Source organism: Sapajus apella, unplaced genomic scaffold, assembly GCF_009761245.1.
Source record: "Sapajus apella isolate SASKATOON/1434 unplaced genomic scaffold, GSC_monkey_1.0 scaffold5, whole genome shotgun sequence".
Lineage (NCBI taxonomy): Eukaryota > Metazoa > Chordata > Mammalia > Primates > Cebidae > Sapajus > Sapajus apella.
In genome coordinates this window covers 37,837,461-37,861,727 of record NW_022436945.1, presented here as the reverse complement: position 1 = coordinate 37,861,727, position 24,267 = coordinate 37,837,461, and the positions used below count along the sequence as shown (strand labels likewise).

The 24,267-nt window shown below is 37.8% G+C and overlaps 1 protein-coding gene across 4 annotated transcripts in view; it reads left to right on the top strand.

Moving 5' to 3' along the window:
- FRYL (FRY like transcription coactivator) overlaps nt 1-24,267 on the top strand; it is a 272,517-nt gene that overhangs the window by 56,933 nt on the left and 191,317 nt on the right. The window contains exon 3 of one of the 4 annotated variants that reach the window (XM_032274135.1): nt 22,506-22,765. The exons of the other annotated variants lie outside the window; for them this stretch is intronic. The gene's annotated coding sequence lies outside the window, so the exon portion shown is untranslated. The remainder of the gene's footprint in view (nt 1-22,505; nt 22,766-24,267) is intronic. 4 annotated transcript variants of the gene reach the window in all.

The following is a 24,267-nucleotide window of genomic DNA, read 5'->3' as shown; positions in this document are numbered from 1 at the left end:
TAAGGATGAAAGGCAGGTAGATAGAGTGAAAACTGGGGTACATTTTAGCTCTAGTTCTAATCATTAGTTGCATAGTTTTGTTGAGTGCTGGTTAATTAGCCTTGGTAGACCCAGTTTTCTCATCTGTGAAATGAGTAAATTAGATTAAATGATTTGTGAGGATTTTTGGTGCTTTCATAATCCCAACAATATATGAACTATAATGAACAAATTGATAGATTTTTGGTTTTTTTGAGGGTATGTTTTCTCTTTTTCCCTAACCTATCTGATAGAGACACTTTAGATCTATTTTTGCTGAATTAGGGGGCGAGAATAAGGTCTCCACTGTGAGAACATTTTTCAGTTAATCTTTCTGTTTTGAAATTAGTGTCTTTCTTTCCACATTCTTCTTCTTCTTTCCTTGACCTTGAGGACTTTCCTCATTTGACTCAGACCCTCTCTTTCCGTCCACTCTTCTATCATATTAGTGGCTCCCATGATGCTTCCTTAATGTGTCTAGCATCCATTATTTTCACATTAGCAATTTTCCACGGTCACTACATCTTAGATTGGTGATTCTGGTTCTGGTACCTTTTATAAAAACGCATACCTTTTGAAGCAGAGTGTGATGGCTCATGCCTCTATTCCCAGTGCTTTGGGAAGCCCAGGTGGGAGGATGACTTAAGGACAGGAGTTTGAGACCAGCCTGGCAACATAGCAAGACCCCATCTCTACAGAAAATTTAAAAAGCAGCCATAGTTGCACACCTGTAGTCTCAAATACTCGGGAGGCTAAGGTGGGAGGATTGCTAGAGCCCAAGAGGTTGAGGTTGCAGTGAGCTGTGATTGCGCCACTGCATTCCAGCCAGGGTGACAGAGCAAGACCGTGTCTCGGGAGGCTAAGGTGGGAGGATTGCTTGAGCCCAAGAGGTTGAGGTTGCAGTGAGCTGTGATTGCATCACTGCATTCCAGCCAGGGTGACAGAGCATGACCGTGTCTCTTAAAAAGAAATACAGACATTTTTTGAAACAAATTTGGGAGAAGTGTGTGATTCTTTGGCAGGTAGCTAAAGCCAGCATTAGTCTACCAGGACTGGAGCCTGAAAGTTCTCTTACTTTTCACTTTTAATCACTTCTTGCCTTGGACCTCATTATTACCTGGAACAGTTTCTTCTCTAAAGTCTTAGAAATAGGATGTTCTTTTTATTTCAGGATTTTTTTTTTCTTGTGTCTGTAAAAGAAATGTTTTGTCTTATTTATTTAAAATTTTTACTGTGGAAAATGAGAAACATATGCAGAAGTAAATGGACTGGTGTAACCAATCCCTTTGTATTCAGACCCAGATTCAGTAATTATCAAGTCATGCCCAAATTGTTTATTTATTCCCCACCAACTTTTCTCCCATTCCTATATTATTTTAAAGCAAATTCTAGACATCATACATCTTATTTAGAAGTATTTCAGTATGTATCCTTAAGACCCTTTAAAAAAATCATGAGAAAATTGTGCAGATCTGTGTACTTTTTTTTCTTGGGTATATACCCAGAAATAGAATTTTTACTTCTGTATGTTCATATTACAAAAAAATCATGAAGAGAATAAAAATAATTAAAAAAATAAAAAGAATTTGCAATATTGGTTTGGACTTAGCACATTCTCTTAGCAATGTTTAGTCAAATTACTATGTATATTATTATGTATTACTGTATAACAAACTACCCTGAAACTTAGTGTCTTAACACAGTGACATTATTATCTCATAGTTGCTGTGAGTCAGTTTCTTTGGGGTGCAGCTGAGCTCATGCTTTTGGCTCTGAGTCTCTCATAAAGTAGCAATCCAAGTATCTTCTGGGGCTGCATTCATCCCAAGACTCAAGTAAAAGGGGCACAAAAAAGATCAACCTTTTGGGGTGCTTTCAAGCTCACTTGTGATTATTGGCACGTCTCAGGTCCTTTGTGGCTGTTGGCCAGAGATCAATTCCTTGATGCTCCGTAGGGCAGCTAACAACCTGGGCAGCTCGTTGTTAGTTCAGAGCAAGGGAGAGAAGGCATCCAAGATGGAAACCGTGCTCTTTCTGCAACTTACTCTTTTTTTTTTTTTTTTTTTTTTTTTTGAGACAGAGTCTTGCTCTGTCGCCAGGCACCAGGCTAGAGTGCAGTGGTGCAATCTCAGCTCACTGCAACCTCTGCTTCCCGGGTTCAAGCAATTCTCCTGCCTCAGCTTCCCTAGTAGCTGGGACTACAGGCATGCGCCACCACACCCAGCTAATTTTTGTATTTTAGTAGAGATGGGGTTTCACCATGTTGGTCAGGATGGTCTCAATCTCTTGACCTCGTGATCCGCCTGCCTCGGCCTCCCAGAGTGCTGGGATTACAGGCGTGAGCCACCGTGCCTGGCCCTCTGCAGTTTATTCTTAGAGTATCAGCTCATCACACCTGCTGCATCCTTTTCGAAAAATTATTATAGTAAAGTGTGCATAATGTAAACTTAACATTTTAACTATTTTAAGTGTACAATTCAGTGGCCTTACATACATTCACATTGTTGCGCAATTATTACCATCATTCATCTCCAGAACTTTCTCATCTTCACAAAATGAAACTGTATATCCATTAAATAACTCCCCATCCTCTTCTTCACCCAGTACCTGACAACCACCATTCTATCTCTAAGAGTTTGACCCCTCTAGTGGAATCATGTAATTACAGTATTTATCCTTTTGTGACTGTTTTTTTTAACCCAGGGTAATGTCTTCAAGATCATTCATGTTATAGTGTGTGTCAGAATTTCATTCTTTTTCAAGGCTGAATGATATCCCATTGTATTTATATACCACATTTTGTTCATCCATCCACTGATAATTTGAGTTCTTTCCACGTTTTGCCTATTGTGAATAATGATAGTAGGAACATAGGTATTCAGCTGAATTCTATTCTTAGAATCAAGACTTTCAATTCAGTCTACACTAAAGAGGAGATGAGGCTGGGTGCGGTGGCTCATGCCTATAATTCCAGCAATTTGGGAGGTCGAGGCAGGTGGATCACTTGGGTCAGTTTAAGACCAGCCTGTCCAATATAGCAAAACACCGTCTCTGCTAAAAATACAAACATTAGCCATGAGTGGTGGCGTGTGCCTGTAGTTCCAGCTACTCAGAAGGCTGAGGCAGGAGAATCGCTTGAACCTGGGAGGTAGAGGTTGCAGTGAACTGAGATCACACCACTGCTCCCCAGCCTGGGCGACAAAGTGAGACTCTGTCTCAAAAAAAAAAAAAAAGAAAGGAGGTTGATACTTAAGGGTGTGACTACCAGGAAGTGTGATCATGGGACCTCCTCTCAGATATATCACACCATTTAAGTTAGTCTTAATCATTGTTCTCTGTATAGTTATGCCATCAACTGGATATACAGTTAAGTTCATTTTCTTTCATATTTAATAACTGTTCTAAATGTGATTTTGTTTTATAATCATGTATAATAGTTTTATAGTTCTAAAGTTGAATTCTGTTTTCTCCTCTGTATAAGTCATTGTATTCTAGAAACCTTAGTTTGTTTTTTTAAGAAAAATATAAGCAAGCTATATATTCATATTTCTCCTTTCTTATATAAATGATAGGATACTATATACTTTTTTTTTTTTTACTTGAAATATTCTGAGGATCACTCCTTAGTGGTGTATTATTACTCATTTCTTTTTATAGCTATATAATAACCCATTGGGTGAATGTGCCATAGATTATTTAACCAGTTCCTAGTTGATGGGGACTTGGATTGTTTATAATCTTTTGCTAACATAAATGGTATAATAGAAATGCATAACCTTGTGGATATATAAATCTTTTAATATTTTGCCATTTTATGTTTGGGACAGGTTCTTAGAAGTGGAATTGTAGGGCCAAAGGGTAAATGAGTATGCAGTGTTGTTTGTTTGAAGACAGTCTCATTCTGTCACCCAGGCTGGAGGGCAGTGGTGGGATCTCTGCTCACTGCAACCTCTGCCCCCAGGGTTCAAGCAATTCTCATGCTTCAGCCACCTGAGTAGCTGGGATGACAGGCATGTGCCACCATGCCTGGCTTTTTTTTTTTTTTTTTTTTTTTGAGATGGAGTCTTCCTCTTGTCGCCCAGGCTGGAGTGTAGTGGCATGATCTCTGCTCACTGCAACCTCCGCCTCCCGAGTTTAAGAGATTCTGCTGCTTCAGCCTCCTGAGTAGCTGGGATTACAAGTGCCTGCTATCACGCCTGGCTAATTTTTATACTTTTAGTAGAGACGGGGTTTCCCCATGTTGGCCAGGCTGATCTCAAACTTCTGACCTCAGGTGATCCACCTGCCTCAGCCTCCCAAAGTGTTGGGATTATAGGCGTGAGCCACTGTGCCCGGCCTTTTTTTGTATTTTTTAGTTTTACCATGTTGGCCGGTCTGGTCTGGAACTCCTAGCCTCAGGGATCTGCCTGCCTTGGCCTCCTAATGTGCTGGGATTACAGGCATGAGCCTCCATGCCCCATCTTGTTTGTGTGTGGTTTGTTTTTTAAATCTGGGTATTGCTAGATTTACCCTCATAAAGAATTATACCTCTTTGTGCTCCCATCAGTAATATATGAGAGCGCCTATTTTTCCATACATAAACCTTGTCAGCAGAGTATGTTGTCAAACTTTTGGGGGGTTTGCCAAATAAAATCTCATTGTAGTGTTAATTTCCACCTCATTATGAGTAATAATGAGTATCTTATATGGCTAAGAGGCATTTGCATTTCTTATTTCTTTTTCTATCTATTTCTTTAGCCTTCTTTTCCGTTTGTTGGTACTTTTTATTTTATAAGCTCTTTACACATTAGAAATATCAATCACTTGTCTATTTGTTTTTTTTTTCCCCTAACACTTAAACAGAGATATTCTTTCACTTACTTTACTTTTTCCTCATTCTTTTTCATTAATGTACATTTATTCTTCTACATAAGAGATCATTTGACATTTAGTGACTCCACTTGTACACATCAGACCTATTCCATTATTTCTTCAAGTTCAACATGTTTTAGATACAATTTGACTTTATCTACAAACCTGTGTTCCCTTTATCAGGTAATGGTATTGCCATATTCCCAGATGAGTAATTGAAGTGACATTTTTGACTTTATTATTTACTCAATAAGTATTTATTGAGTACCCATCAGCAAATCTGTTGAGGTTTCAAGTACGGGCTAGGCACTAGGTAACAAATAGTATAATCCTAGCTCTCAGGGAATGGTCTAAGAGGGGAGCAGGTGTTCCACAAATACACAAACCATGCCTAAATACGTGGTTAGAAATTCCAAGACAGAATGTAAAAGTGGGGATATATTATTAGATTGGAAAAGTTGTGAGTTGTCTCTGAGAAAATGACTCTTAAGCTAAGATTCAAAGGATGTTTAGGATTAGCCCGGTGGAAAAATGTCAATTTAGGATTAGCTTGGTGGAAAAAAAGACACAGGAAGCAGTGTATAGAAGGATCCTGAGGCGGAAACGAAGTTGGACTTCTAGGAAATGAAAAGACCAGTTTAGCTGGCCTGTAGGGAGAAGGGGTGGAAGGGTCTGAGATACCATCTGATTGCTTTGTAAAAAGATCACTCTGGCTATGATGGGGGAAATCCTTTGGAGGGGGTCATGTAGAAGTCAGTCAGGAGCTGGTTAGCAGACTTGTTGTAGTAATTGTGAAGTGACGGTGCCTATTTGTTCAATTATAAAATTCTTTCAGTTCTAATTCAGGACTTTGGTCATCTTCTCTCTTGACCACGGGGATAGATTTTTTTAAATTGGTCCCACTCTATCTTAGTCCCTGTTCCCCATCCAGTCTGCTTCAGAAGACTACTTTTAGAGTCAACAGTCTATTCATATCACTTTCTTTCTCAGAAACTCATGGTGGTTCCATGATTGTTGAAGAATGAGATCCCATCTAGAATTGACACTTTTATCATTTTCTTTAGGTTTCAAGGTCCACCCTCCTGATGCAACTTTCTTTTAGGCAGCCAAGACGGGTACTTTTCTGCCTCTTTTCTTAGCTTATCTTCCATCTTCCATCATGACCTTTCTTCCCTGCCAACCCCCACTATGCTCTGATCCTTCTTAGATCCCAAGATTGATTTTTTTAAAAAACTCCATGTATATTCTATCTTCTTTTGCTCTGTAAATTCTAAGATTTATCATAGTTTATGTTGAGAAATATTCATGAATTTATTTAGAGTGCAAAGACATTATATTATCTTCTTCTTCTTCTTCTTCCTCTTTTCTTCTTCTTCTTCCTTTCTTCTTTTTTTTTTTTTTCTCGAGACAGAGTCTCACTCTGTCACCCAGGCTGGAGTGCAGTGGTGCAATCTTGGCTCACTGCAACCTCCGCCTCTTGGGTTCCAGTGATTCTCATGCCTCAGCCTCCTGAGGGGCTGGGATTACAGACATGCAACACCATGCCTGGCTAATTTTTGTATTTTAGCAGAGACAGGGTTTCACCATGTTGGCCAGTCTGGTCTCGAGTTCCCGACCTCAGGTGATCTGCCTGCCTCAGCCTCCTAAAGTTCTGGGATTACAGGCATGAGCTACAATGCCTGGCCTATTTTTTATTTTTAAAACTGATAGGGACCCAGTAGATATTTGTTGAATTGTATGAGATTAGGGAGCATTCCATGTGGTGGATCAATCATTGAAATTTCTTGTAAAAGAAGCAAGTTTCAAGCATAATTTTATAAATATTTTGAATAGAACCTTCACGGAGTAACCTCATTTAGAAACGGAAAACTCTTACTTGCTGTTTGAAGCAGCTTTTATAGTTCAGTGCACATCAAGTAATGCTTACATTCTTTACACTAGGTTAACAAAACTATGTTTATATGGCAGCATCAGAGTTCTTATGACTTATTGCAGGTAATGGCATATTTAGGTCATTAAATATTTGATTGCCAGGTAGCAGAAAATGGTCAATAAAATAATGAATGTGTAGGTAGTTTAAATGTACCTCTGCTTTTGCCTGAGACACCTTTGGATTAATTGTCCATTTAGCTAACTTCTTAGCATGTATCTTTCTAGAGTAAGTATGATAGTCTGCGTACTGGCAAGGATTAGTTTACTTGCTTCTCATATTTGATTACGTTGGTATATCAGCACCAGCCAGCATGTTTCTTTTGTAAAGAGAAGGGTACTAATGTTATTTACTGCCTACAATTTGCAAAATGATTTCATGTACTCTCTTTAAAAATCCTTATAGGTTTTATTCTGTCCCTTTCTCAATTTTTCCTTCCCTCTCTTCTTTTTTCCTCTTCTTCTCTTCCTATAAATGAGATTAAGTGACTTTGGGTAACTGTGGCTTAGTACTGTGTAACTATGTGTGTTACTTAGTCCTGTGTAACTGTGTATGTTACTTAGTCCTGTGTAACTATGTGTTACTTAGTACTGTGTAACTATGTATGTTACTTAGTACTGTGTAACTATACTACATACCTTGTATTGCCTTCTCATATGAAATTATTTCTCTAAAATTACATTGGAAATGGGGTTTTTACAGATTTGTTGTAGATATGGCTTTATAGATATTAATCTAACTTTTAGATTCTTTGGATCACCTCTTGAATTAAATAGTTGTTTTTGTCTCCTAGTACAAATTGATGAAGTAAAAGGGTTGGGCAATTATAATAATTTTGGTCCTATACTGAGTTTTTGTTATCTGAAATGCAATAGAAACTAAACCTTTTAAACCCATTTAAAAGTCAGTTTTCTAAAGTCACATTTAACAGTTTTAGTGTTTCAATAATATTAACTAATGAAAACCATTTTGCCTGTATTAGTTTAAGGTAAAGAAGTATCTTAATGGAAATTTTAAATGAGCTTGCTTAAGATTAAATAAGCACCTTGAGTCTAGTTTCTGGAATGTGATTTTAACTTTTTTAAAAAAATTACTAATAGGAACTAGGACAAGTACTTACAGGTAAGAGTCAAATTATTTGATACAGAGAGCTTCAATTACAGTGCCTTTAGTTTGGAGTGATGAAAGTTTTTGTTTTTTTTTTGTAGTCTAATTTTTTTGAGAGAGAGAGGGTCTTACTCTGTCACCCAGGCTGGAGTATAGTGGTGCAATCATAGCTCACTGCAGCTTTGACCTCCTGGGCTCAAGCGATCCTCCCACCCTTAGTAGCTGGGACTACACATACGCATCACCACGCCTGGCTAATATTTTAATGTTTTTTTTTTTTTTTTTTTTTTTTTTAAAGAGATGGGATCTCACTATGTTGCCCAGGCTGGTCTTGAACTCCTGGGCTCAAGTGATCCTCCCACCTCAGCCTCCCCAAGTGCTGGGATTACAGGCATGAGCCACTGTGTCTAGCTAAAAGTTTTTATTTTTAAAACTGAGAATCTGTAAAAGCAAAAATATTCATTGTAGCTCATGGTTTGACAGGTTTATGAAAGGCTTAAAAGATAAAATTGTCATAAGTAAAATACTGCATTTCACATAGGATTTATGTAACTAGTAGCGATGGTGAAAAAACCTGATGAGGTGGGAGAAATGACTCATGTCTCACTTTGCCCTCCCTGTGTCTTATTTCCACTCTCATTTTAAGTTCTATATGAGTATTACAGCTTCAAATATAATCATGGCATTAATTCAGATGCCTGATATATTAAAAAATAATCTTTTGTTTTTCTGTTAATAACTGCATTTGTACCATACTAGAGCTTTTCTACCACACTCTCCTTCTCAGACAGTATAGAGCTAGCTGGGTGAGTCACACCACATCATGAATTTCTTAAAGTGGTAGGTAGTATTGTATTCATCATTCGTGTCCCTCATTGCCTAGTGCAGTGCTTGATAGGCAGTTGGACTCTGTTCCTTTATTATACTATACCTGGTATTAGGTTTCTAGAGCACTTAATTTTTTTTTTTTTTTTTTGCCTTTTTGCTTTATTCTGATAAATCTTCTAGTTAACATTAATATTAGCCTTAAATGTGATTTAAGTGTATGTCAAAATTCTTAAGAAGAGTAGCAAATCTAGATTGGGAACTGGATCCATAGACAATGTTCGAAAGATTCAATTCAGATGACCCTGAACATCACTAAACTGATCCAGGGGCCAAATATTCTCTCAAAATAGAGGAGGAAAAAGGAAACGAGGCATGTAGGGACCGAGGAGAAGAAGGATGATTTATGTGCAGTGGAGGAACTTTTCATTTTAAACCACAGGTACCGCCATTGATCCTTGTTTGCTTTTTTTTTTTTTTTCTTTTGGAGACTGAGTTTTGCTCTTGTTGCCAAGGCTGGAGTGCAATGGCGCGATCTCCGCTCACTGCAACCTCCGCCTCCTGGGTTCAAGCAGTTCTGCCTCAGCCTCCCGAGTAGCTGGGACTACAGGCGCGCGTCACCATGCTCGGCTAATTTTTTTGTATGTTTAGTAGAGAAGGGGTTTCACCATGTTGACCAGGATGGTCTCGGTCTCGACCTCGTGTTCCACCTGCCTTGGCCTCTCAAAGTGCTGGGATTATAGGCGTGAGCCACCGCCCCCAGCCGACCCTTGTTTACTTTTGTCAGGTTTTCCCTGCTGACCAAGAATTGTACAGCTGATTGAATTAGCACCTTGTTTAAATTGTTAGCATTCATCTTTGAGAAGCATATTTTTAGATTAAGGATTTTAAAAATCTTGACTGAAACAAAGGACGGTCTCTTTCCTTTTTGAAGTTGTTCATTGAACTTTAAATAGTAAGACATTAGCAGAAGAGGAGTGAATTTAGTCTTCAAATAAGCATCTCTGTGATTTGTTGGTCACAATATGATTTCTTCTCCATTCCCCACTGTTTTTTTTACTTTTGATTAAGGTAAATTCTTATCTTTTCATGAAATATTTAAAGCAAATTATGTGTTAATTATGTTTATCCTTTTTGAGAGGTCTCTAGCTTTTTCTGTTCTAAGGTTCAGAATCAATATAAGAATATGTTGAAATCATAATTGCATTTTTATTTTCCAAATAACTGTTGAAAATAATTGCATTTTAATTTGAGAATTTTATGTCAAATAACTCCATATAACAGCTTATACTTTAAAATATAATCCAGAGGTACAGTATTTTCCAGTTCATTTATTAGCTTTGTCAGTTTCTACATCTGTAAAGTTGGACATTTAAAGTTGAAATTATGGGCTGGTTTGGATTAAAATGAAGTAACACATGTGAAACATCTAATGTAGTTGGTCACACATAGTAGGCCCTCGGAAATTAGTGGTTATTGCTGCTATTATGGATACTTAATTAACTTGGATTTCTAGGGCACCATTTGTTAGGGTGCAGTGAACCAATTCTGAATTCTGTCCTCCTATATTTGTTATTTGTTTAGACTGACTTAACCACTGTGGAGAATAAAGCCTATTTGTGGGGTGGGGTGGGGGTGGGGCCTACTGACTTTGTATGCATGTTTTTTCAGAGTTACGGGATGTGTACTGGAATGTGAAGGATTAAGCTTTGTGGCGGCATGTTCTATACGGCCATCCATAGTGACCAAACTGATTTGGAATGTTGTTTTGTTACTAACTTGGAAATGTGTTATTTTCTCTACAGAGGATGTTGATCTGAATAAACTGCTTATTAGGCTTTATACATTTCTAGAACGAGAAGAACTGTCAATCAGTGTAAATCTCACCCAGCACAATATTTTCTTTCATAAACATGGGAAGGAGGCAATACCAAGATAACCACTTTTGGGACAGAGCCAGGAGCTGTTGTGTAACTCAGAGGGTATGTGATAGTGCTCAGCTTTGGAGCCTGTCACGTTGGGAAATTGTGGCATGGAGGCTTACAGAAAAATAATCTTGTTTATTACACCTGAATTAGGGTACTTATACAGCTTTTTGAAAAGTCATCAGCTAACTAGGTCCTCAGAGAGAGGCAAGAAGCCATTCGAGTAGTTAGAGATTGTGGCTGTAGTCAGTTTTCTGGTAACAGGAGCTGTGAGCACCACTTCTTTGATGAAGTCTTTCCTGTTTCCTCCTCCACTTAGGTTGATGACTGTCTCCTTTGTACCTGGTTTCAGCTTGAACATATTTAGGTAACTTCTCTCAAAGCACTTGAAACATGTTAGCACCCGTGTCTCCCTTCCAGCTTGTCTGTAAACTTCTTGATGGTAGCAGTCGTGTGTGTAAGTGCCACTGAGTATGGATTACTGGAGCTTAGGTTGACCCCAGTAAATGTTAAATGCAGGTCTCCCTGTGCCTTGTGGAAATGCCTCAACATCAGCTGGTTCAATCATATCCTTCAACTTGATCACTAACAAGTCTTTAGTGAAAAGCCTCCAGAGATGCTATTCCCATTCTGTGCCGTCCCTCATTATTCCCATTCTTATTTCTTTCTTCTTTGCCAATGCAAATTATTTATTTCTTTAAGTCCTTCTCCGTGAAGCTTTTTAAAAGCATGCTTCATTTTAGGGCCAGGTGCGGTAGCTTACACCTGTAATCCAGCACTTTGGAAGGTCTAGGCAGGTGGATCACCTGAGGTCAGGAGCTCGAGACCAGCCTTACCAACATGGTGAAACCCTGTCTCTACTACAAATACAAAATTAGTCGGGCATGGTGGCGTGCACCTGTAATCTCAGCTACTTGGGAGACTGAGGCAGGAGCATTGCTTGAACCCAGGAGGCGGAGGTTATAGTAAGCTGAGATCGCACCACTGCACAGCTTGGGCAACAGAGTGAGACTCCATCTCAAAAAATAAAAATAAAAGTATGCTTCATTTTAGCTAATTGGTAATTAACATTGAAAAATCCAAGAAAGGTGAGAAATGTAAACCACAGCTGGAGATTTAAAATTGGACCCATAAAAATACATTTTTTTAAGTAAAAAAAGTTTGTAAACATTTTTGTTGTTTAAAAATCTGAAATTGTATTAATTTTGGTAAAATTCTAAATCTTTTTCCAAATAATTTAAAACCTCAAAAGAATGGAAATTTTAGGTAAAAGGTAGATAAAAATGGAAAGAAAGTAAGAGTTGTATTATAACTTTCAGGCTGTTATAAGAAATATCTTTTACCAGCCGGGCCCAGTGGCTCATGCCTGTAATCCCAGTACTTTGGAAGGCTGAGGTGGGTGCCTCACCTGAGGTCAGGAGTTCGAGACCAGCCTGATCAACATGGAGAAACCTCATCTCTATTAAAACTGTAAAAATTAGCTGGGCATGGTGGCACATGTCTATAATCCCAGTTACTTGGGAGGCTGAGGCAGGAGAATTGTTTAAACCCAGGAGGCAGAGGTTACAGTGAGCCGAGGTCGCACCATTGCACTCTAGCCTGGGCAAAAAGAGCGGAGCTCCGTAAATAAATAAATAAATGTCTTTTACTGTATCATATGGTATTTTATAGTATTATATAAAAATATAGGGATTGACCTTATTATCCTTATTATACAAGGTTTTATTGTGGTTTAAAAATTCAAGTCTTTTATGTAGCTTCCCTTGTATCTCTGCTTCAATTATACCATAATAGTTTATTGAAATGTAATATATATAAGAAAAAGCTGTGTCATTGACTTTTTTTTTTGGAGAAAATTATTCATTTTAAGACAAAAGCAGAGACTATTTGAGCCAAGAACCGATGGATTTAAGAGTGCTGTTGATCATGGTTGACTTGTGAACATGATTGATCGATTGATAGATCTTTTATTTTTTTGGGGGGGCTGGGCTGGTGGGTTTTGTTTTTGTTTTTGTTTTTGCTTATTGGCTAATAATAGTATCATTAAGCAGGCAGGGGAAAAATAATGTTATTGAGACTAAAAGTAATTTAATTTGAGATATATATATATATATATATACTCGTTATACTTTAAGTTCTGGGATACAAGTGCAGAACGTGCAGGTTTGTTACATAGGTATATGTGTGCCATGGTGGTCTGCTGCACCTATCCACCCATCATCTAGGTTTTAAGCCCCATGTGCATTAGCTATTTGTCCTAGTGCTCTACCTCCCTTCGTTCCTCCCCACCCCCTGACTGCCCCAGTGTGTGATGTTCCCCTCCCTGTGTCCATGTGTTTTCATTGTTCAGCTCCCACTTATGAGTGAGAACAGGGGTGTTTGGTTTTCTGTTCCTGTGTTTGCTGAGGACGATGGCTTCCAGCTTCATTCATCCACGTCTCTGCTATCATTTTAATCCAGCCTATCATTGATGGGCATTTGAGTTGGTTCCAAGTCTTTGCTGTTGTAAATAGTGCTTCAGTAAACATACATGTGCATGTGTCTTTATAGTAGAATGATTTATAATCGTTTGGGTATATATCCAGTAATGGCATTTTGGGTTCTAGATCCTTGAGAAATCACCATCCTGTCTTCCACAATAGTTGCACTAATTTACGTTCCCACCAATAATGTGTAAAAGCATTCCTATTTCTTCACAGCCTCATTAGCATCTATTGTTTCTTGACTTGATAATTACCATTTTGACTGGTGTGAGGTGTATCTCATTGTGGTTTTGATTTGCATTTCTCTAATGATCAGTGATGTTGAAGCTTTTGTTTCCATATATTTGTTTGCTGCATAAGTCTTCCTTTGTGAAGTGTTTGTTTATATCCTTTGCCCACTTTTTGGTGGGGTTGTTTTTTTCTTGTAAGTTTGTTTAAGTTCCTTGTAGATTCTGGCTATTAGACCTTTGTCAGATGGGTAGCTTGCAAAAATTTTCTCCCATTCTGTAGGTTGCTTTTGCTGTGCAGAAGCTCTTTAGTTTGACTAGATCCCATATGTCAGTTTTTGCTTTTGTTGCAATTGCTTTTGTCATTTTCATCATGAAGTCTTTGCTCATGCCTGTCATAATTTTACAGTTTATTGTATTTATGGATAAAGTAAAAGTAACAATAACAGTATTTGTTCTATGGCAATTGTTTTATGTGTTTTGTGACACATTATATCCACATACAAATATATACATGTATTTACAGGAAATCTATTTTAACTTCTTAATGCTTATAAATTTTCAAATAATATAGCATTGATTTTTACATGTAATTGTATGTGGAAAACTTACATTTAAATGACTGAGAGACCTTTACATTTATGTGTAGTTTGCACATTATCAGTTGAAATTAATTCATCTTTATTTTGTATTTTATTATTTGTCTGACTGCCACTTTGCTTGTCTCTGTGGGGGAATTAATGATGTATGTACCCTTTAGAGGATCACATTCTCAGAGCAACTTTTATAGCACCGTAGAGTTCTAGAGCAGGAAGAAACTCTGGAGGTTATCTTCTCTTATGGGTATGTTTAAACAGTAGTTCTCTGACTCTTATGCATTTTCTCCTTTGCTCAGTAAGCAGGAGATATGGGCCAATTTTTTCTTTGTCTGTTTGAAACGGGGTCTCACTCTGTTGCCCAGGCTAGAGTACAGTGGCACAGTCATTGCTCACTGCAGCCTCTACCTCCCAGACTCAGGTGATGCTCTGACCTGAGCCTAGGACTACAGGCTACTGCCACCATGCCAGGCTGACCTTTTTTATTTTTAGTAGAGATGAGGTCTCACTATGTTGCCCAGGCTGGTCTCAAATTCCTGAGCTCAAGTGAGCCTCCTGCCTCGGCCTCCCACCTGAGATTACAGGTGTGAGCCATCGCGTCCAGCCAGGGGACAGTTTTTTTGTCCAGGGATTTACAAATTATGAAGTCAAGAAACAATTTTAGTGGGAAATGACTAGAATATAATATTTGTTTTTCTTCCAAATACGTTAGAGACTACCAAAATGTATTGCAGATTATTTCAAACATATCGTAATATATCGTGTATATGTATACTGGATTTTAAAAAATGTATTATAAATTTTTAAATACATTTTTGAAATGTATTTCTTATTGAAGTGAAAAGATTTTAGAAAACATATCCCTACCCCCTACTTGAAACCTGGGGAGCAGCCATTGTTCTTCATCCGTAGATGCGCTGCTGACTGTCTTTGCCTGTGCTCCCTGGCTCTCATGCCTGACACCAAAGTAAAGTGTTTTCCACACAGAAACCAGGCGATATTTCCCTGTGATACGTGTTAGTAAAAGATGTGCAGTGAGATAGTTTTTTTATTATGCTGTTCTTGTATGCCTTTGGGCAAAAAGTAAAAACACTTTGGCGACTCTAATTTTTAATCTGTGAGTATTGCTTATGATGTGCCTAACTTGGTACCAAGATGTGATTTAGGCACCAAGAGAATTCGGATTATTTAATAGTAGTACATAATAAAACTCCTTATCAAATATTCATGTGGGCACATACAGAGGCGTAATTGTATTCTTGTAGTGCACAATATAAATACTAATATTGTTTTGGAGAATCAGCATGGTATGCTGAAGCCATGGTTTGGAAAAATGCATTGTAGTATGTTTTTATCTGTGGGAATTTCTGGCAAGTATAATTGAGAGATTCTAAATACTGTAGCTGTTTACTTCACTTTTGAATTTGGCTTAAGTATTTCTGGTCTTTTTGTTTTTTGATAATTGCTGAATTATTATTTTGCTATATCAGTGGTTGAAGCTAAACCATGATTGTTTTGTTATTTTAATATTTATATTTTCTTTTAAAGGTGTATTTTAGAAAGAATTTTCTCCCACAGAGAGGAGTTAAAAAATATTTAAACAGGAGAATAGTAGAATAAATGCCCAGGTGCCCATTCCTCAGTTCAAACATTTATGAAACCATTGTTACCCACTCTCTTTCTGAAGGTCCCAGTTATTTTTGATGCATTTTCTTTGTCACAACGTTTCACCTGTAAATACTTCAGTATGAATTTCTGAAAGACAGGGACTCTTGTTTTTAGATAAATTAGAATCTTAAGAACCTTTTTGAAGAATGTACTGAATTAGGCCAGGCACAGTGGACACCTGTAATCCCAGCACTTTGGGAGGCTGAGGCAGGTGGATCACCTGAGGTTGGGAGCTTGAGACCAGCCTGACCAACAAGGAGAAACCCCATCTCTACTACAAATACAAAATTAGCCAGGCATGGTGGTGCATGCCTGTAATCCCTGCTACTCGGGAGGCTGAGGTAGGAGAATCACTTGAACGTGGGAGGCAGAGGTTGCAGTGAGCCGAGATTGTGCCATTATACTCCAGCCTGAGCAACAAGAGTGAAACTCCATCTCAAAAAAAAAAAACAATGTACTGAATTATGATCATTAAATTTGTTTGAGATGTTTGATATAAAGGAAAATGAGATTGTTTAAATGGAATAAATGGAAAAAAGAAATACCCAACAAGCAGTTGTACTAAGAAACAGTAGAAAAATTACAGTGAAAAAGCCAATTAATAGCTCTTAAAGTACCCATGGAGAAAAGGAAGACATTTGTATTTTTTAACAGCCAGTATGTGTCTACATTCCACATAGGTCACTAGGAAAGTAAAGCCAAGTGTATTTCATACCATTTGAAATAGCCATTCTGCTTTAAGACTTTTTCTTAAAGGAGAAATCAAAGATGTATACAAAGGTTGCCAATCAAGATATTCATTACAATATTACTTACAGAAATGAGGAACTGAACTTTTTTAAAGAGATCTTTCGTCCATTCTTTTATTTTTATAGATAATAACACAGGTAGTTTCCATATATTAAGTACTTCCCAAATTTCAAGCATTTTGCTAACACTTTAACATGAATTACATGACTTAAACCTCTAACAATAATAAGTAAGCAATATTTATTCAGTCTTCAACTTTCACATGAGAAACTAAGGCTTGGGCTGGGCGCAGTGGTTCACGCCTATGCTTCCAGCACTTTGGGAGGCCAACGCAGGCAGATCACCTGAGGTCAGGAATTTAAGAGTAGCCTGGCCAACGTGGTAAAACCCTGTCTCTACTAAAAATACAAAAATTAGTTGGGTGTAGTGGCATGTACCTGTAGTCCCAGCTACTAGGGAAGCTGAGGCCGGAGAATTGCTTGAACCTGGGAGGTGAAGGTTGCTGTGAACTGAGATCGCGCCACTGCACTCTAGCCTGGGCGACAGAGTGAGACTCTGTCTCAAAATAAATAAATAAATAAATAAACAAACAAAATCAAAAATAAAACATTAAGCCTAGAGTTTAACTAGCTTGTCCTAGATAACTCAGGAAATAAGCATAAAGGAAAGTTCTGAACTTAATCTAATTCCAGAGTCTTTGTGTCTAAACATTACACCATACTACTTCCTGACCTAGTCAAGAAGGTGATTTAGACCCATAATAAGAATGTGAAGAGGAGACTTTGCTCCAGGGCACAAAAAATAATGCAAAAGCGAGCCTGAAAAATCCTAACTCAGGGCTAAATACAATCTGTCACCTGCCACATGAATATGGCTAATAAAAATAATTGTTCCTTATTTCTTCTCTTTAGTATCCTATGTTCAACATTTCCCCATCTGCTATTTATGCAATTTTAAGTTTCTGGTCTTTATTTTCTTCTCTGAGGAATAATTTTCTGAATCATATTTGCTCAGCAGCATTCATGAAATAGCACTGCAGTACTCGTTTCCTGAACCTAAAGGAATTGAACTTAATGCTCAGTATTAGTGGAATTGTTAAATGGAGATAATATATTTATAAAATAATGTTTTGTAACCACTAGATATTGTACAATATGATTCCAGTTGTATACAATACAGTGTTTAATTTGTATAGAAGGACTTGAAACAAATTAACCCAGATGGTAAAATGAATTCATAGTGGCTACTATGAATTCTACTATGGTATTAGAATTGTGAGTAATTTTTATTCATTATTTTTTTGGAAAATTGTTGCAAATTTTATCAGCATATGTGGTATAAGTTGATAAATAATATCATTATTGAGTACTTACTGAGTGTCAAGCACTATTTAAGCACTTTTCATCTTTTACGCCTAGTTCTGAAAATTAAGAGATTTTATTATCCTTATTGTACACATGAGGAAACGGAAATTTAATACTTTGACAATTTGAGAGTATCCTTCTAGGTCTATTCTTGGCTTCCAAATGTAATTTTTTATTTCCAACAATTGGGAAGATACTATAAATATTGTTTTGTTTTTTCACTTCGTAAAAATATATGTTGAATATTATGGCAAAGTAGTCAATATGTTTTTAAAAAATTGATGGATAACATTTCATCTTAGGAATGTACCAAAAATTTTTTTTCCAACTGGTCCTTTTTGTTCTTTGCCTCTACTGCAATATTCTTCTCATAGGAATAATAGTACAATGAACATCTTTGCAAATAATTTGTATACGCATTTCTGATTATCTTTCTAGAATAAGCTTTTAGAAGTGGAGTTACTAGGTCAAAGATCATAAACATTTTAGAGGCTTTTGATACAAGTTGTGAGATTGCAGGTGACAAATGACCTTCCTTAAATTTAGCAAAGTTGTTTTGGGGCTATAAATTTGGGAGAAATGGGTCATCTAAATCATCTGTCAGAATTTGTGCTTTCATAGTTTCTCTTATAGAAGTCAGGCTTCTAGAACTAAGCTTGCTGGAGGCAGTAAACACAGAAAAAGGGGAAACACAAACTTTGGAGATTAAATTTTAGCCATTTACTTGCTTTATGACCTTGAGCAGCTATTTCTTCATTTTTCTTTTACTTAACATTTTAATTAACTCAGAAACCTTTTCATTGCAATTGTTTTTAGAAAAACATGTAAAATATACCTATCATCTATACACATTTTCTCCGATGTTTGATCTTTTAGGGCCTTAGGGTCATAATTAGGCAGAATAAGTCCCATTGTTTAATTTTTAAAAACTATACATGTAAAAGACTAACACATTTATTACAGATGACCCTAGAAAGCATTTTAGATGTTGCATCTTTAAATTAAAAAGAATTTTTCCAGGGGGTCACATGATCCTTTCCTCTGACAAGCAAGAACAGAAAATTTTGGATGAATTAATTGAAATTTCTGTTAAATGGTTAAAAATTTATTGTGTGTTTCTCTTGGGCATATCATCTTCCAAAGACTTTATGGACAACTTCTGCAGACTTTAATTCTAGATTTGGGTGGTAGGGAGAAGAGCATTTTAACTTAAGGGGTCCAGAGAATAATTAATGAAATCAGAAAAGAAAGTCTCCATATGAAGCTACTGAATACATTAGGGTTGGTTAGTCTAGAAAAACCAAGGATGATAGTGGGTAGTCTGACAGTCTAGAAATTCATGAGGAGTACAAATGGAATGAATAGAAAGCATTCTATTGAGGGTTGAAGGCTGTAACTGCTTTAATGGAAAAAAAGAAGTACCGCTTTTTACTATGAGTAGTAAAATTGTAAAACAATTTACTATAAATAGTAGGCATAGAAAATAAGTATAAGGGGGATTTTTATCAGAGGCTAATTACCGTAGGTAATGGTTGGATTAGGAAGGCTCAAGTCTTCAAAGTTATATAAATATGCTTTTTGGAGAATGATATCTCCATTTCTTTCAGATTTCTAAAGCAATAACTCTGAAAGGTTTAAGCTCCCACTGGAATGTAAGCGCCACAAGGATAGGGATTTTTGTTTGTTTTGTTCACTTTTCCCCCCCTCTTTCTGGCAGATAGCTCTGCTTAATAAATATTTGTGGAGTGCATGATTTCTGTAAATTTATGTGTGGTATACTTATAGTAATGGTTTGTTTTTGTTGTCGTTGTTGTTGTTTTTTAAGAAGTTAGGAGCGTAGTACATCCCAGATTTATGTCTTACTGGGCTACTTCTGAATTTGTTCAAAAATTTTTTCTTGGAGCTTAAGTCTAGTTGTAGAATGGAAAGTTTTGTATGATAAATTTGTGATTGAATTCCATTTTTCTGTGCCAACATGAAAATGTAATATGAAAATTATTCTAAAACTACATATTCATCAGTACATAAGAAAATGTACCACTCTGATGCTGCTTTCATTTGATTTAATGAATGAAACTTTTATAGAAAACTTCCTCTTAAAATTGTGAATGGAAAATTTGCTGATTGTTTTCATTAGATGAAGTAGTGTGACAATAACTGCTATTCTGGCTGAAAATGTAAAGTCAACAAAATGTTGACAAATTCACCTGCAGAGAACATTGCCTTATCAGCAAGAAGTTTAGATTTTTGCTGTGAAGCCCAAATATTCTGGCTAAGTATCATTACACAGCATTTTTAGCAGGTCATATAATGTTATCTGTAATTGTGTTAGTCAGTGTAATATGTTTCCATACTTTTTAAAATTGAAATTTGGGAGAAGGTTAAAAAGAGGCCAGGTGCAGTGGCTCACGCCTGTAATCCCAACACTTTGGAGACTGAGGAGGGTGGATCACTTGAGATCAGGAGTTTGAGACCAGCCTGGCCAACATGGTGAAACCCTGTCTCTACTAAAAATACAAAAAAATAGCCAGGCGTGGTGGTACACGCCTGTAATCCCAGCTACTTGAGAAGATGAGGCAGGAGAATCACCTGAACACAGGAGTTGGAGGTTGCGGTGAGTCAAGATTGCACCACTGTACTCCAGCCTGGCCAACAGAGCAAGACTCCATCTCAAAATTGACTAAGAGAAGGTTAAATGCAAGTTCTTTTTTAAAAATTGTAAAAATTGTAGCATTTCTTTTTTTTTTTTTTTTTTTTTTGAGACGGAGTCTCGCTCTTGTTACCCAGGCTGGAGTGCAATGGCGCAATCTCGGCTCACCGCAACCTCCGTCTCCTGGGTTCAGGCAATTCTCCTGCCTCAGCCTCCTGAGTAGCTGGGATTACAGGCACGTGCCACCATGCCCAGCTAATTTTTTGTATTTTTAGTAGAGACGGGGTTTCACCATGTTGACCAGGATGGTCTCGATCTCTTGACCTCGTGATCCACCCACCTCGGCCTCCCAAAGTGCTGGGATTACAGGCTTGAGCCACCGTGCCCGGCCAAATTGTAGCATTTCTTAAGAGAAAAAGTGAATTAACAATTGAGTGATAAAAACACTGTTAATTTTACAAATCTTGAATTTTTTTTGGTAATTAAAGGGATGACCATAAATTCTTTTTTTTTTAAATGATTTTTACCAGTTAGATATAAAAGATATTTGACTAATTGCTTGCTGCCTGCACTTGGTTATTTGTGAGCAAATTTTTCTTGTTTTATACAGTCTTTGGCAGATTAAAGAAGTTACTGCATTTTGTTTTTTATAATTATTTTGATATTACAGGAACTATGATTATTTTAAATTTATTTGAAAACTATTGCATCCTCACTCTAAAAGGCTGTCAGAATGCTTGTGTCATTATGGTTTCTGCATCATTTTAAGAAGCCTTGCAGGATTCCCAGAATTAATTTTAACAGAATAGCAGGAATTGGCACTGATAGATTCCATATCTTACAGTGCAGTTTCTCACTGTAGTTGAAATATGAATTTCTGTCACCACACCCTCTAGTATTCAAGTACAATGTGAAATATATTTTGAAGTCAAATTTAGAGTTTTGAGCTTGGATCTTTGAGGTAATTTACCCTAATCTTTTTACCCGGTGGCATAATCCTTTTTATAACATTCTGTAGGAATGTTAGCATTCCTGACAACTGTTGCCTACAGACACAATGAGCAGGGACCCCAATGCTTTATGAAGCAGTCTTTTCATTGCTTACATACTACTTAAGTTGTTGTTCCTTATGTTGAGCTCAAATCTAGCATATGCCAGGCACCATAACTTCTCTGTTCAATTTACATTGTGGAGTATTCCCAGCATACAGACAAGTATTGTGAGTGCTGTAATTAACATATCTGATTTTAATTTTTGCTCTATTTGCTTGGGATTATTGTTTCTTATATTAATGTATAATATTAAAACACACATCAAATGGCTTCCTAAAATTAAGATAAATAAATTTGTGGCATTTCTGTTATTACTATAGATATTTTGTTCATAAAGGAATGAAGTTCATTTGTTATTTGAACACCCGTTCAACTTTCTTTTGCTTTCTGTACTGAAGTGAAGCAAGGCTCCCTGCCTACCAGCACCTCATTTGCCCTGAGGTCCTCCAAGCACCGGAGCTGAACCACTGTTCACTATTTATTACACGTGGAAGCTTCTGCATTATTACTCCACCTGTAGGTGAAAAGTCTTGCCCTTCAAAGCTTGTACTGATTGGCTGTTTACAGTCCTCAGTATTGTCAAGTACCAACTAATGTCCTTTTTTATTTGAACTTTTTCATTTTCAGTAAGAAAGAACATCAATGGTTATTTGTATAGATGACCACGTGCAGGTATCAAACCTCTCTGACCTTCACTGTCTCAAAATAGTATTACAAAAGTAGTAGTGGCCGGGCACAGTGGCTCATGCCTGTAATTCCTGCACTTTGGGAGGCCAAGGCAGGTGGATCACCTGAGATCAGGAAGGAGTTCGAGACCACCCTGACCACCAAGGTGAAACCCTGTCTCTATTAAAAATACAAAAATTAGCCAGGCATGGTAACATGTACGTGTAGTCCCAGCTACTTGGGAGTCTGAGACAGGAGAATAGCTTGAACTCGGGAGGTGGAGGCTGCAGTGAGCTGAGATCGTGCCAGTGCACTCCAGCCTAGGTGACAGAGTGAGACTTTCTTAAAAAAAAAAAAAAAAAAAGTAGTAGTAAAAATTACTCTTCTTTACAGATAAAATATTCTCCAATCAAGTGAAATGCAAATAAAAATTAATCCCATGTTAAGTAATATATATGGAGGCAAGATGAAAAAGTGATTGTCATGCAAGTAAACAGACCAAAAACGTCCCAGAAAGACTCTCCCCCTTCCACCAGTCCACCCTGCTAAAAGTGATTATAATCTATAAAGAAAGCCAGAAAAGTGGGGAGGATCCAAGATGGCCGAATAGGAACAGCCCTGGAGTGCAGTTCCCAGCAAGAACAACACTGAGGGTGAGTGCCAACCGCATTTCCAAACAAATTTTCACTGCCCACAGACCCGTAGATTCTGGGGCGGAAAAGGGCCACGAGTTTTCAGCACAGTGGTTTCAGCCAGTGCCAGGTTGATGCACAGAATCACACACAAATTTGGGCGGCCATTTCAACTGGTGCCAGGAATGCCCAGGAGACAGAGCTGCCCATTCAATTGAAAGGGAGAGAGCAGAGACAGGGAGCCAGGCAATCTGGCTCAGTGGGTACCACCCCCAACAAAACAAGCAATCTGAAACCTCTGGATTGAGAGTTTTGCAGCAAGTACAGCTAGACCCAGGGCGTTCCAGCTCAGTGGGGGGAAGGGGAGCCACCACTACTATGCACTACCGAGGCAGTTCACACAGCAGCTGGGCAGAGCCTGCAGCAGCTCAGCAATACTTCTGCTGGCAAACTGTGACCAGACTACTTTGTGCAGGGCAGGGCATCTATGAAAAAAGGCAGCAGCATGACAGGAACTTATAAATAAAGCCGACTTTCCTAGGACAGAGCACCTGGGAAAAGATGTGGTTATGACTTCTGCTGCAGCAGACTTAAAAGTACCTGCCCAGCAGCTCTGCATGAAACAACAGGGTTCCCAGCACAGCACTTGAGCTCCTGTAAGGGACAGACTGTCTCCTCAAGCAGCTCCCCGACCCCCATATACCTAAAGAGACACCTCATAAAGGAGAGCTCAGGCTGACATCTGGCAGGTACCCCTCTGGGACGAAGATAACAGAAGAAGAAACTGGCAGCATCCCTTACTTTTCTGCAGCCTGAACGGGTGATTCCCCAGACAAGTGGGGTCTGGAGTGGACCTCCAGGAGTCCTACAGCAGAGGGGCCCGACTTTTAGAAGGAAAACTAAGAAAGAAATAACTTCATCATCAATAAAAAGGTCATCCACTCAGAAACCCCATCCGAAAATCACCAACTACAAAGACCACAGGTAGATAAAGCCATGAAGATGGGAAGAAACCAGCGCAAAAGGATGAAAACACCAAAAACCAAATGCCTCTCTTTCTCCAAAGGATCACAACTCCTCACCAGCTAGGGATCAAAGATGGATGGAGAATGAATCTGATGAATTGACGGAAACAGGCTTCAGAAGGTGGGTAATAACAAACTTCTGAGAGCTAAAAGAACATGTGCTAACCCAATGTAAAGAAACTAAGAACGTAGAAAAAAGGTTAGATGAGATGCTAATTAGAATAAACAGCTTAACAAAGAATATAAATGACTTGATGGAGCTGAAAAACAAAGCACGAGAACTCCGTGAAACATACGTAAGTTTCAGTGGCTGAATCAACCAAGCAGAAGAAAGGATATCAGAGATTGAAGATCAACTCAATGAAATAAAATGAGAAGGCAAGAATAGAGAAAAAAGAGTGAAAAGAAATGAACAAAGCCTCCAAGAAATATGGGATCATGTGACAAGACCTAATCTATGTTTGATAGATGTACCTGAATGTGACGGAGAGAATGAAT